The sequence below is a fragment of the Triturus cristatus genome, chromosome 3_2 (assembly GCF_964204655.1).
Source record: "Triturus cristatus chromosome 3_2, aTriCri1.1, whole genome shotgun sequence".
Taxonomy (NCBI): domain Eukaryota; kingdom Metazoa; phylum Chordata; class Amphibia; order Caudata; family Salamandridae; genus Triturus; species Triturus cristatus.
In genome coordinates this window covers 350184159-350199211 of record NC_140584.1, presented here as the reverse complement: position 1 = coordinate 350199211, position 15053 = coordinate 350184159, and the positions used below count along the sequence as shown (strand labels likewise).

Genomic DNA, 15053 nt, shown 5'->3' with positions numbered 1-15053 from the left:
AAATGTTATTACCATTTTATTTTTCAGTACTGAGCCAAGGCGGGCGGGGCTATCTTGACGGATAGCAGTAGACAGCAAGGAGGAGCGATGGGCACCATAAGTGTGCATGATGGTTTGGCCGGCCGTCTTAGGATAGCCAAACCATCATGCACACTTAGCATTTATCAACCCGGCTGTGTTGCACAGCCATGTAGAGAACAGTCCCAGGCACTGTCTGAGCGACAAACCTGGCTGCGCAGACCAATCACAATGCTGCTGTCATGCTGGTAAGATGTGATTGACTTAGGTGAGTCTGGGAGCCTGTGTGCTGCTGGGAGTCAGGAACAGAAGAAGACGGAGGAGAGGCGGTGGCGGTACACTGGTAAGGAATCTTTACTTTTTTATTATCACCACTGCCTCCCCTCCTCCTGGCCCCCTGCCTCACCACTTCTGGTCCCAGCAGCCACCACTGATAGTTCTTGACGTACTTTTTAAGATCCCTCAAGAGAGAGTCCAATGAGAATGAAGGTGCCCTTTGGAAACTTACACTTGTTGAAAAAAACGCCCGATTTATCTTGTTTTGTTCTTGCAAATCTGCTCTCAGTATAACTTCATAGGAATGTAGCACCAGCTGAACTTCAGCCTGCAAATAGTTTGATAGATGTCCTGTGCAATTTAGATGAGGCTATGCAAAAGGAAAGGTGCTTAGGCCCTCAGGATAGGGCTTTTGGGGAGTTGCTTGGAGGGCACTAAGGTCTTTTCGGAGAGCACCTTCAGTTTATGCATAGATTCAGCATTATCCTAAGAGGGCGCGCTCTATATCACCCCAGTCATTCCCCAGCATAGAGGGGTGCAAACCCTGTATCTGAAACCATCAATCACCATGAACCCATTTCAAGAAGGGCCTCAATACGGGTCGGCGCACTCCACTGTAATCCCACTGTAAGCTGGTAACAATCCTTTGGCATAGTTATACTCAGGGTTTCAGGGGTGTATGCCAGCTGCAGAAAGGGGGTTCAATTCCTATTGGATGATACATAAATATTCTTCTCATGCCAGTGTTCATCCGGAGTGCTATGCAGGGTTTAGGAGAAGATTTTTGAGGAGTACGGTGCTCTCTTCTCTTCCACGGCTTCTAATGGTCTGTTCATCTTCACCCTCCATTCCTCCCTCCAGGTGTGTTTCATGGGTCTACACCCGGTTCATGAGAAGGGTGACGAATGCTTTGGGGGGGAACGTGCAATCTTGAGAGTCATTCCTTGGGATCAATTCCTAGGACTAAAACTCCTCTGACCTTTCCTCTCATGCTATCAATGCGTTGTAAAATGTCATTGGATGCACTAATGAGAGTAAAAGGCCTAGGGAGCTGTGAATGTAGAGGCAGGGAATCTGATCCGTGCTGTGGTTGCCAGCCAGGGATTAGGAGAACAGAAATAATACAGGCGCATCTGCCAACATATGTGATTCTCTTCTGACAGGAAGTCTGCTGGGAGACCCTACTCATGTGTCTACGTGATGCGATGGATGAAAGGGGGCAGTGATCAGCTAGGACCTCTGTCCTCGCTGTTTAATCAATGCAAGACTAAATCACCTGCTGCTGCTGAAGGCCATGCTTAAATAATAGCAGCTGAGAGGCCGAGTATGATGAGTTAATTAAACAATAAATGCCCTCCCCTATGCACTAATTACAATTGCAGTCACACACATGCAGTCGAAGGGAGCAGGACTGTAGGCGAATGAGCTAATGCCTGCATCGTAGAAGTCTAAAAGGCTGATTTACAATTTGTTTTGTCAGATTATTCTCCACCACTATGGTGAACTTTCCTCAAGTGTCAAAGTGACAGTAGAAAATCTGCCATATTATGAGTGTTCCTTCAAGGTGGAGGAGGTTTAACTGTGGTTGAATCTGCTGTTGGAAGATAGACTTTGGAGAGCAAATGTCTGGTGGAAAATCAACACATGTCTTTTGATGCTGGTGGACTGTCGATCACAAGCTGCCCGTGCTACAAATGAACCCCCAAAGTTAGGAGAAATTGTCGGTGCCCAAATTCAAGAGCAGCCCGTGCAGGTAAGAGCAGTTGGGCCGGGTTGTGGGGGGGATTCAGCAGACGACCACGAGGGAAAATTAAATAAATATTTAATTTGCCCTCGTTGTCGTCTGTCGAAATCCTGCCCCCCCCCCCCCCGGCCCCACCGCCCCACTGCTCTTACCTGCACGGGCCGCGGCTTCCCAAATTACTGGTTTCCCTAACTTACTGTTTGTTTCCAGCATGTTAGAAACATCATAAGTACCTTTTGATGAAAGTCCGTAAATTTTTTACTGTGGACTTTCATGGGTGTAATTCCTCCAGATCATGGTTGATCATGTACTCTAGATTTATTGGAGAAAGTCAGTATAAAGACCAAAACAAGCCACTATAACCTTAGTCACCACAAAATTCAGCATATGACCATAGGCACCTGGCAATGAAACAATGCACCTACTGGTGTCTACTAGATGACAACCTTTTGCATATGAACAAAAACACTGGTCAATATGAGAGAAGTTAACACTTGGGGCCTAACTTAGAGGAGGGTGGTAACAGAATCCGCCATCCGACAGTGGATACTCTTTTCATACCTCTGCTGATATAACTATCCAAAGTAAAGTTCTATAGAAGATGGACATGTCACCAGCAAAGACTCCTCTGGCCCGAGTCAACTCTGTAAGACATGTTGGATTATTAGATCCAACCCCTTGTTTATCTTTAAGGACGAAACACTGTCGCTCATGGAAGTAGTCTTTGGTGTAGAGGTATTTCACTGTAGGAGAGCCATACGATAGTACTACCAAACACACGGCATGCCCTACGTAAGTAGAGCCAAATGCAGGTAATATCAGTTGAATGTGTATCATAGACTAAGTGACATAACCTATGCATATTACTTTTCGACACACCATACTTGATGTGTTTCACGTTCTGGTCAATATATCTCAATTTAAATAGCATAACATTCAAACAAGGGCTCTTTCCATCGACGGGTTACACGTGACATGACGACAATTTTGGGAATTCTCTGTAGCCTCTGAGGACCCTAAGACACAGTCCCTAAGCTACCTACTGTAGACATCCTGACTTTCATTTCCTGATTGCCTGCCACCACTAAGCTACTTCCCACCTCTGTATGGACTGCTTTTCTGTTGATTGTGATATTAATATATGTGTAGCAGAGAGAGCTCGAGTTTCAAATAATACATTTCCCTGGTCTTTTCAATGATTTCCCCAGGGCCGTTGCCACGGGATGGTGGGCATTTGAGGACCATGCCAGTCCTCATTGACCTTTGCCCCCCCACCAAAGACCCAGGCAGCTGGCACTGCAATTATTGAAAACTCTGTTTATCTAAAGAAACTGCATTCATTTTTGAATGCATCCAATATAGTCGAAAACTAATCATGCTGGAGCTCAGAACGTGAATGATCAATAAAAATGCCTTTGCATTTTGTTTTTATCTTTGTCACATCTGCCATGCCAAAGGCAGAGGTCAAATATCAGGCTTTGTCTTGGACAAATTGCCGTCTATTCTTTTAAAACAGAGATGTTTACTTTTCATTCTCTGACTGCAAAGTGAAAGAATTATACAAAGTGAACTATGTGACAATGTCACTGGATACAGGGAGTGTGAAAAGATAGACTGTAGGATGGCATGTGTTTTCTAATACACAACAAAATGTAAATACCTGTAAATGAACTGCACAACTATTTCAAAATATATCAGCAGTTATGTTTTGCAATACTGAAGTTTGATGGAAACAAATATTTTAATAGGATCAAAACAAATCTTGGTGATGCCCAAAAGATAAATATTGTATTGTATTGTATTGTACTCCAGCATTTGCATAGCACCTACTGTTCATATGTGGGACACTGAAGCATTGACTTAAATGGGCAGCAAGCTACACCATGTAAGGTTGTGGCCTTTGTTTTGTGAACTGTTAGAAATGGGATTTCTGGTTGGCTAGGGCATACACCTAAGCCAGACAGAAACCACCACTCTAGTCAGGGCAAGGGAGTTACACACTGAAGATAACCCCTGCTCACCCCCTTGGTAGCTTGGCATGAGCAGTCAGGCATATCCCAGAGGCAATGTGTAAAGCGTTTGGGCAATGTTGGAAGAACATTTACCAAGGAAACAAGTATATGGAGAATAGAGTGATATTGTCACTATCTTTTGAACTATAGCACTGCAACAAAATATTTTATGAAAAGGATTTCTCTGTGCTTTATTTGCAAATGTCTAATAAATATGTGTCTATTTTAAAATTGTTAAGTGTTTATGAAAAACTGTGACTACAGACTTCGTGTATAGATTACATCAAAAAAAGTTTTTAAAAAATTGTATTTTAAATTAAATGTCACTTAAAGCTGGTATTGGGCCGGCAATTTGTGGAATAAATGATTTTTTATCGAATTAAGACGTGTTATGACACTTAATGTTTAAGTGTAATTCTTTGGTTCAGAGTAAACAAATTGTGATATTCCAATTAGAAGTGTATTTTGACACAGAAGGGAACTTCCTTTTTTGATCAGTAAGTACCAGTGTGGGCCATATGTGAAATTACATAACTATGTAATGCCCTGGTGAACCATAGGTCAGCCCTTCTTAGAGTACCTGCATATTGAAAGCAGTTTGCTTGTTGGGTTGTATCCAATCTGTGGATTGTAAGCTGAAGACTGAATTTGAGGGTGTGACTGTGTTTCAAAGATTGGTATTGTGAAAGCAGTGCTTCTTATGGATTTCTTTTGGTAAGATGGAATGATACGTGGTGAAAGCCTGGAGCACAGCATCCTGTTTTCTTTGTATTTCCTGAATTCATTTAACTTGTAAGAATAGGAGTCCTTTTCCTTATAAAGCTCTGTGAACAATACAAAGTGCCTTGAACATTGCTTCACGAACTATAGGTAGCCAGTGGAATAATTGCAAGACTGGAGTCTTGTGTTCTCTTGGGTGAAGGCAGAGAAGAAGTCTGGCGGCAACATTTTTGATGAGTTTGTATTTTGTGTTAGGTGAATGTGGGTGCACCAAGTTAAAGGCTGTTGATATAGTCAGGCTTGGACATTAAGAGTGCGAGAATAGTTTGCAAAGTATGTTGGTATCCAGTATGGGAAGATGTGACATAGTGTTTTCATACTGTACAAGGTGTTCTTTGTGACATATGGTATCAATATTGGTCTGAATCCAATGTTGTACCTAGGTTTGTGACTACTCTTTATATTGGTGGAGGGCCCTCATCTTTTGTTGGCCCTATGGCAGTAGCCTGGTATTTTTGACATTATCCATAGGTCATAATCTCTGTATTTGCTGTATTGTCCTTTAGATGATTATTCATCCTCCATGTGTTTATTGCCCAAAGGCAGTCATCAAGTTTTAAATTGTAGAGGTCTTCCAGACTACCCATTTTTTTAAATGATTTGAGTGTCATCTGCATAGTTGTAATAGGTGTGGTTAAATTATCTAATCAGGTTTGGTTAGGAGATTTGAATAATAGAGGGGACATGATGGACCACTCAGGGATGCCTCAGTGTTGTGTGTAAGGATCTGATGTGAACTGTGGTATCAACACTGGTTTGCAGTCAAAGCTGTGAGGCCCAGATTTCAATGCTTAACAGTCCACCTCCCATTATTAGTTAACATATTATTAGAAATTAGGTCTCTAGTTGTCAGGGGTATGTTCCCTGTCCAAGCAGGGACCACAATCCTAGTCAGGGTAAGCTAAATACACACTAAGGGGCTGATTCCGATCCAGGTCGGAAGGGCACCGAACACGATCCTGCCGGAAAAACTTTGAGCCGTACACGTGTTTTCCGCCCGACTCGTACAGCTGTACGAGCGAGCAAGTACGATGCGAGCTACATGAAATTCACCGACCGAGTCGTTTCCGAGTCTGAACCACTCCATACGTCTCAGTCGTAAGCTAACCGTGGCGTGCAATGGATGCGATTTACGACCGAGCCAGTACGATGCACATGTCAGACAGCCTGTGCGAGCCGGAGTGTCCAGCTCGCTAAACGTCCGGGTGGTTGCCTTTGGGGGTCCGCGTCGGACCCCTTGTCACCCGCAGCCCTATGACTCGGACACAGGGGGAGACCCAAGGGTCCCCCCAACACAGGCATGAACAGTGCGGATGGCACCGACGCGTACCCACTGTAGGGGCGCCCTTGCGCGAGACATACCCATTCAGTCAATGGGAGCCCATGTACGCGCCGTACGACCGGCTCCCATTGACTTCTATGGGTGTCCGACCGAACTGAGTCCGGCAGCATACGGCCATATCGTACTCGCTTGGTCGGACTGCAGGACTTCGGCTCGGTCGGAAAATACTCCGGATCCGGCTCGGTCGGAGAGCTTTCCGACCCGGATTGGAATCGGCACCTAAAAGATAACCTGTGCTCAACCTCTGGTAGCTTGGCACAGAGCAGTCAGGCTTATCTAAAGAGGCAATATGTAAAGCACTTGTGCAGCGCAAACACACACATACACACACACACACACACACACACAGTAACTCATTGAAAACACCAAAAACATTCTCCGCACAGGTTTATAACAATAGAGAATATTTGTGTGAACAAAACAAGATTAAAAGGACAAAAATTAAATAAGAAGAACCTGAGTTACGAATTTGTAAAGAATAAACCAAAAATAGTGCATTGAAGTCAGTAGCGCCAAGTGGTTACTTGAGATAGCGCTAGATTGGGCTAAATCCAAAGTTCAGGCCGACCATGATGGAGGGCTGGTCCACTACAGGACTCAACTAAGTCCTGCTGATAAACTACCTTGGTTGAAGCAAGCGTTGATGTTGTAAACTCAATTCTAGGAATCAAGGAGGCGCTGCCTAGTCATCGATCCAGTGAATGGATGCGAAGCATCGGCGTCGATCCATGCAGTAGATGAAGGCATCAACATCGAAACCCTTTACGATACAAGCCCTGTGACGATGTCGAGCCACGCTGTCCATCGGCGTTAAGCCGCGCAGGCCATTGAAGTGATGCCGTTGATCGGCTCTTGTGCCGAAGGGCAGTGCGTCAGCTCAGATTGGTGCAAAGTCACCACTGCGTTGATTTTGAAGTAAAAACAGCTGCAGAACCCAATTCTGAGGCCCAGTACTGGATTTGCACCTCAGGCACGAGAGAACTCACAGATGGAAGAGTCCAGCAGCAAGAATAGGATTGCAGGAAGTCTTTGATGGCCCTGAGACTGCAGAAGAGGGGGCAAGCCAGCAAGCCCTTGGAGTCACTCTGGGTTCAAGCGAGATGGGTCCAGTCCTGCACCAGGGCAGGGATCAGCAGGAAGCACGCCAGCTAAGCAAAGCAGAGAAGTAGTTCCTTCAGAACAGTCAGTCAAGCAGAGAGGACATCCTTCTAGCACAGCAGTCTTTACTCCTCGCAGAGTTCATCACACGTCCAGTAGTGTATCATCTTGGTAGGATTGGAGCCCCAGTACTTATACATAATTGTGCGTTTGAAGTGGGGGTGACTTTAAAACAGGCCCTTGAAGCTCACAGGTCCCCTTTCATCCAAGCCCTGTCTGTCAGGCTATCTGTGGGGGGAGTAATCAGCCCCTTGTGTGGTACACAGGACACTGTCTAATCAGGCGTAAGTGTCAGCTCCCCATCCGTCTTCATGCCCCGGAAGAGCTATCAGTATGTAGATGAAAGCAGATGAGTTTTCTGTTACACCCACCCTTCCTGTGTGTGTGGCTGTCTAGAGGGTATGCACGGTGTAGCTGTCACCCATCCCAGACGTATATTGGAGACAGGTTGCATGGTACACTGAGCAGTAAGAGAAGAGAAATGTCCACTTTCTAAAAGTGGCATTTCTAAAACAGTAATGTTAAATTCAATTTTACCACTAAAGAGGATTTATCATTACTATTCCAAAGATATAAAACATGATTTAAGCTACTCCTTTCTAATCAGGAATTATAGCTAAAAAGTGTTCTAAGGAATTCCCAATGCTAGCCTTTGAGAAGAGTAAGCCTTGAAGTAGAGAAAAAAGAAATTAGCTGTTTGTCACCACCAGGACATATAAAAGGTAAAAGAACATGTTCTCAGGTAAGAGCTGTGGGGGTGAGGGTGGGGAAGGGAAGACTCTGACCTGAAGCCAGCTCATTTTTTTGTAAAAAATAAAAAGGACTTCAGAGCTTTGCATTTCACAAATTGACCAGTTTAGAAAATACACAAAGTTGTGTCAGCTGATTTTGCAATTTACCTCTATTTTAAATCCCATCTAATTAATATGATTTATGAATATCGATGGCATGGAAAATGGAGGATAGAATATCGAATCCTAAATACCAACAGGTAAGTGTTAGATTTTCTAAACCTTACTCCACATACATGTACCTACGCAATATATGTATCTTCAAGGTACGTAGATGTGGAGTTAGACATAGTAAATCTATCCTTTTGATAAATGTCCTTGATATTTTTATACTATGATATTCTGTGGCCGATGTTTAGCAGTATAACCAGTGACACCAATAATGAAAAATTACCCAGAAAGCGTTGTATGCTTTAAAACCTTGCATACTGTACCTGTTTCCCTACAAGTATTTGGGAAAGAATGCTCCTGTAGTGCACAGCTTTAATGTTTGGTCATGGCTAAGGGCCACTCACCCCTAAAATATGCTCCTGGCTATGGGTCTGGATGTCCACACCTCTCACCTACCTTCTCCTCCTCCTTTGACAGCATGGTTTTTAGCACTAATGTTTTAGGGTTCTAATTTATTTTGTCATGGTGTGCGGGTGCATTGTTTCTGATGGGTCTGACACTTTACATGTGAACAGTTGTAGCTTATTTTGAGAAATGGTATGCATCTTCATGCTTTCAGGTTATGTTTTAATGATAATCCTTTGTTCTATTTTATAGTTAATTTCCATGTTGCCTGTTTTGGTGATATAATCAGGCCAAAGGTCATGTGATGTCACCTGTTGTTAAGTCATTTATGCAGAGGTCGTTTGACGTCCCTTTATGTGATTGGTTGGGGGCAAAAAGGCATGTGATGTCACTTCCTGCAATATCATCGGGGAGTAAAGAGGCATGCACTTTCACTTCTATGTCCCTATATTCTTCGATAACTGTTGCCATGTGGGCTTTGCACACTAACACTGTGGAAGTTCCAGCACGGGAGTTGGGGAGGTATTTTTCTGAAAGTTTACGAGAGGGTTTGCAGCTTAGCACACACAGGCATTATCTTACTGCTATGATGTTATGCCCATGCAAAGCCCTTGAAAATGCTACTAGTGTGGCATCAGGACAGAGGAGAATCACAGATCAGCTCTCCCTGGCACATGATAAATCCCTCTCCATCAACTGTGCAAAAGGCTCTCAGCAAGGATGGGTCTGTGAAGTGCCTGCAGGTCAGAGGGGCTGTCATGTCTTGAGGGTCCTCTTCTTGGTCAAGACCTTTGTATATTTGTGAGGTGAACATAGAAGACATATTTTAGGTGACTGGGATGTCGACCACCATTTTGTGTTGCCTACTGCATGCCCTGTTATGTTCCAGAACATGTACACATGGTTAGATTCCGTTTATCAGTCGAGTCAGACCTACTGATCTAAGTGAAAAGTGGGACAGATTACAAGTTGAAGAAGAGGGAAAAGTGACTACAAAAAGTATAATGCCATTTGCAGAGCCAGACAGCACTTTAGTGCTTAGCTCTAAAAATGCACTATCCACTAATATGTACACAAGGGGTTTGTTTTAAATAAATTCAACACATCCTTCAAGGCGGATGATATTTGGAAGGGTTAATGCAAAATGTTCTGTGGTCACATCAAAAATGCATTACTTTGCTGCAAACGATTTGTATTTTCTAAAAGTCAGCTCTTATTTTATGGGAGTTACTTGCCACTCCCTGCTGCTTTCTTTCCACAAATACATTGAGAATATTCTTGATGGAAAAGATCACTTAGGTCACCAATTACTCTCTTAGCGGAAGCGCTTCCCTGCTCTTCTCTTTTCATTGTTTCTAGTTTCATATTGATTGTAAACATTTTCGAATATTCAACACTTTATTCCTATTGTGAGCTCTATACAGCAGGATGGAAATTTAAATGTCCTCCGAGTCCCTCCTTGAACATTGACTACTCTTGCTTTATTTTATTTTCCAAAACTTCCAAGTGGCTGAGTGTCATCTGTGGCTCCTTCAGTCATTCATGGTTTTGTGCCAATAGAAAGCTGCATTTTGGGATTTGTAGTTTTGCTTTAGCCACAGACCGTATGATTAAATTATTCCAGAATGTAAAGTGAGTCTAAATACCCTGGATGGTGTTGTGCTGCCGGTTGTAACATTCAGGGTGACAAGTGTGCAAAAAAAAAAACAACGGCGAGCACTGATAGAGAAACAGGTCATACTTTGCCCCGATCGCGAAATAAAGTTAACTGCTTCAGTAGCATGGGATACGCATGCGCAGTGCAACGTCTGTTCTGAACTGCATGCCGTCAGGTTCAAGCCCTTGGCAGGGTGTTTTGGGGGAGGAGCCTTTGACAGTGAAGGATCTGCCCTGAAAGGTTTATAGTCAGGGTCGGACTGGGACAGTAAACAGGCCTCATTAGTGAATTAATTAGCTAAAAAAACCTGGCTCATGAGTGAAAACTGGGGCCGTTTTCAACTTGTAAAACTATGCTATACAGGTGTTTTGTAAGGTATGGGAGAATGCATGTTTTAATGTCAGGGTAATCAATGGTAAAAACTGGCCCATCGGACCATTAAACAGGCCCACAAATAGTTAAAACAAACTGACCCACACACCAGTCGCAGCTGGTGCAGGTAAGAGTGGTGCGGTGGGGCGGGGCGACCGGAACTCGACAGACGACGGAATAAGTAAGAGAACAATTAAAAAAAAAAAAATCCACTGTCTTTGCGCTAGCCGCATCGCTGACTCAGAGACGCAGTGAGCACAAGGTAAGTGTTTTTCTTTCTTTAAAAAAAATATTTTTTCCAGTCACATTGTTTGCCAACTCCGTCCTTGCCCGCCCTACCTCACCACTCTTACCTGCACCGGCCGCGACTGCCACACACTGACCTTTCAGACCGCACCACCCTTTGTCACTGCCTAATTGCTCTAAAGGCGAGTCAATCCCTGTTTATAGTCCCCATGCTAGACACCTCTCTACAAAAATACCCTGCTTTGACTGACCTTGTCTAGGATAAACAGTGCTTAACTTGTAACAGAATGAGTGCCAGTGCCCAAAGGTCTGAGCACAACCCGCAGCCAGTGCAGTTGAATGTCAGTGAGCAGAATACCAGGGCTGCACAATCCACCAGGGGGCTTTTTAAGCCATTTCCAGACACCCCTTCCCCTTTACCTCCCTCCGGCCGGTCCCTGCTTTTTCTCTTTGTGATCAGTTCCCCATCTTTCTCTTCCTCCTTTTTCCCCGTGTTTGTTTTTCTCTCTCTTGCTCTTGGGAAATGTCCGATCAGGAAAAATATGTGGCGGGCACCAAAATGAGTGCTGGTGGACCCCACCACAACCACAGGCTCAAAGTAAGCACGGAATGGGTTAACTAAGTAGGTGGTCAGAAGCTTGTCCCTGAGTGTCACAAATGAAGTCGTTTGACCTGGATCTGGGCCATCTTCTCTGAATAATCACACAGGATCGACTTACATAGAATGGAAAGAAATGGTCATCATTGATAGCCTGTGGCTGTCATGAAAAATCTGCATGGATCCTGCCCTCGTGGGCGGATACAGAAATCTCAGATCTGACGGGCTTCAGACTGTGATCTTAAATATTGTCCAGGTGGAATCTTGGTCGTCAGTTTGCCATTAAGACATTTCTGCCTACTGTAAGGAGTTTCCCTTTAAAGGATGTTAACACGGGGCTTCTTTTTATATGAAAACAATATCAACAGTAATAAAACATATGAAGAAAAACTGGCTGATCAACATATATGTGTGTGCGTGTGTGTTAAGGACATAAGTTCTCTGAGGACATCTAAACTGTCTGTCAGAAGGTGAGTCAAAAATCTTGTGGAACGCATAATTCTGTTATGCATAATCAGTAATGACGGCTTTTTTCATGGGTGGCCGACAATTTATAAAACTGTAAGCCTAACAGTTGTGGGCATTTCCACTTAAAGGAAACATGGTGGAATATGTACAACCAACACACGCATTTCTATCAGCTGGGAATCAGACAGTACAGAGGAGTAACGCAAAAATCTAAAAGATATTTATCAAGATTAGTTAGTGCCTGGTAACCGATGTGCCTGATAAAGTAGAGTAAAATGCAAAACACCTTCCTTCCTGCCCACAATGCTTTATATTATACGGTATTTTGGCCTTCATTCACTACACCTCCAAATGTTAGAACAAACTTACTTATTTCGACAAATAATGTAATTAACAAAGCAGAAAAAAATTACATTAATTCCAAGACCTGAGACTGCCACCCAACTAAACAGTAACACTTGAATATATTTGATTTTCTTAGATGCTGGAATAAACTCAAATACTCCAATCGTTTTTTCCTAATCCAAACTGCACACATCGCAGTTCTCCATCAATAGGTTTAGAGTAAAATGTTGAATCTCCTTTTCTTCCGGCACGCCGCCTTGAGATACGAGCAGAAAGTAAATCTGTACTTACGGGCTGCCTGCTGTGGCCGGGAAGGATGCGCGGCCGGGGCTGCTCCCGGAGGACGGAGTGTGAGAGACAAAAGATCGCGCGCTCCCTGCTCGCGCCACCATTAGCGATGACTGGTCCACCGAGGAATGCGCCTCCAAGCGGGGCCCACTTCACGGTTTTAAATATAGCCCCACACAAGAGCTCGCCACACTCCTTGAACAAATGCACAGCGCATGTGTCTTTATTAAGAGGTGGCCCTGCTTCTTCTTGCTCAAAACGGCTTATTCAATAGGTCGCACCAGAGGATTATATCGTTTCAGATTGAAGATCAATGCAGCGGTAATGGAGACTTCCGTGCCAATGAGGTGCAAGCATTTTGGGGAAGCCCTCTTCATTCACGAAGTTCATCTGTATTGCTCCCTCCTCCAAGTCGAATATGATCCCAGAAAGTTGGACAAAGAACTGAAAACTCTTCCCTGGGAAGGAGCGTGTAGATCAGATCCATCAACGCACCTGGAAGCAGTCACCTTCCAGTTTAGAGCTGCGATATGCAGGCAAGGAACAGTCGAGAGGGTGGAGTGAGGCCATTGGGGGGGGGGGGGGGGGGGCTCAGCTGGCAGCAAGTTGTTCATTGCCACGCTTCCAGAACCCAAGCCCAATCTGGGACATCAAAGACAGATCTTTGGGCTTTCTGGTAAAAAATGTTCTATTGAGTTTTCTTTTTGTTGGGATGCAGGGAAAGAGAGGTCTTGCGAGAAGAAGCAAGTTGGGGGGGGGGGGGAGGAGGGAATTCAAGGTCCCATCAAAAACTTCAGATTGATGGCTCTTCATTCCACGTCAGTATGTCACCCTTATACCCCTTCTCTGCATCTGTTTGGGAGTCTTACTCCAAATTCTCCTTTAAGGATAATGTCGCAGATCCCCAATCTATCATAAAGTGAACAGAGTATCATCTGTACATACAGCCGTGGCATGTTTCTAGAACCTCCCTATCTTACAGGCAGCAAACAGGTGGAGGTTCGGCCCCTGCCCCCAACTCCCCATGGTCACAGTGGCTGCCTAACGCTATGCTCAGTTCACTGGCACATTATCCAGATTCAGAAACCTTCAGATTCATATCCATCTTGTCTAACATTATGCAAATAGGAAACTGATCAAATTTTAAAGTGTGCTGTCCAAAACGTATCTATCATTCGAATTGAACTATCCCCAATGAGAGACAACCTCTTCGCTCTACCCACTAGTGACAACTAATTGCATCCTTGTTGTTAGAAATGCGAATCCTGGTTGGTTGAGGTACGTATACAGGCCAGGCAGGAACCACCACTCTAGTCAGGGAAGCTAGATTCACACAAAAAGATTACCTGTGTCCACCCTTTGGTAGCTTGGTATAAAGCAGTCAGGCTTATCCAAAGAGGCAGTGAGTAAAGCATGTGTGCAACACACACACACTAACACAATGAATACACCACAAAAAGACTGCTCACAGGTTCAGGAAAATAGATTTTTGAACAAAACAATATCAAAATGACAAAAATCCAATGTATAGAAGTTGAGATATTGAATTTTAAAGGAATAAATGCAGTGAAGTGCTTAGAAGCAGGTGGTGCTAAAAAGGTTATTTAAGGTCATGCTGGACCAGGGCAAAGTCAAAGTTTCAGGCGAAATTGTGGAAGTGACGGCTGGCTAAAGATCCATGCATGCCCCAGTGAACAAAGTACCTTCCTTGGTCACGAACAACGAGATGCGCCGATCTTCTCCACGCAGTGAAGACGATGTGTCAGTTCCAAAGACGGGTGCCAAGAATGAGAGGCGTCAAGGGATGCACCAGATTCTGACACGCAGTTGAGGAGATACGTTGCTCTCACCAAGCTGTAGCGGTGGTGATAAGCTGTCCGTTACGTCGATCTCTAGAGTCAAAGCTCTGGTTCCGACACGGTGTGCCGATTTTACTCCAGCAACTGGGTTGATGAGCTGGTTCTGTTACACGCTGACATGAGATACATCAAAATCTGTGCTGAACGTATATGGGCCACTTCCAGTAAACCAGGCACAGGAATAGGGGTAGATACTTTGATATCCCTGAGTCTCAAGCAGCAGGACACAAACCAACATGCCTTTGGAGATCACTTAGAGTGAAGGCAGAGTCCATCTCTCCTTCAGCTGGGTCAGAGAGCAGTAGGCAGCAGAACAACACAGGAGAAAAGCAGACCTTCCAAGTCTGCAGTCCAAATATGAGTCCTTTAAGAAGCACAGCAGTCCTTCTGGCAGAGGTTCAGTTCAAGATCCAGAAATGTCTGATTTTAGGGGGTCAGAGACCCAGTACTTATACCTAAAAATGCATTTGATGTGGGGGTGACTTTAAAGCAGTGCGCTGAAGTGCACAAGGATCCCTTTCAACCCGGTCCTGTCTTCCAGGCTATCTCTGGGGAGTAATCAGTCCTTTGTGTGGGGACAGGA

General features: G+C 44.3%; 1 protein-coding gene across 1 annotated transcript in view; it reads right to left on the bottom strand.

Annotated features, from left to right (window-relative positions):
• Positions 1 to 12922, bottom strand: part of MYOM3 (myomesin 3) — a 508088-nt gene extending 495166 nt beyond the window's left edge. The window contains exon 1 of the mRNA XM_085647857.1: positions 12615 to 12922. The gene's annotated coding sequence lies outside the window, so the exon portion shown is untranslated. The remainder of the gene's footprint in view (positions 1 to 12614) is intronic.
• Between the last annotated feature and the right edge of the window lie 2131 nt (positions 12923 to 15053).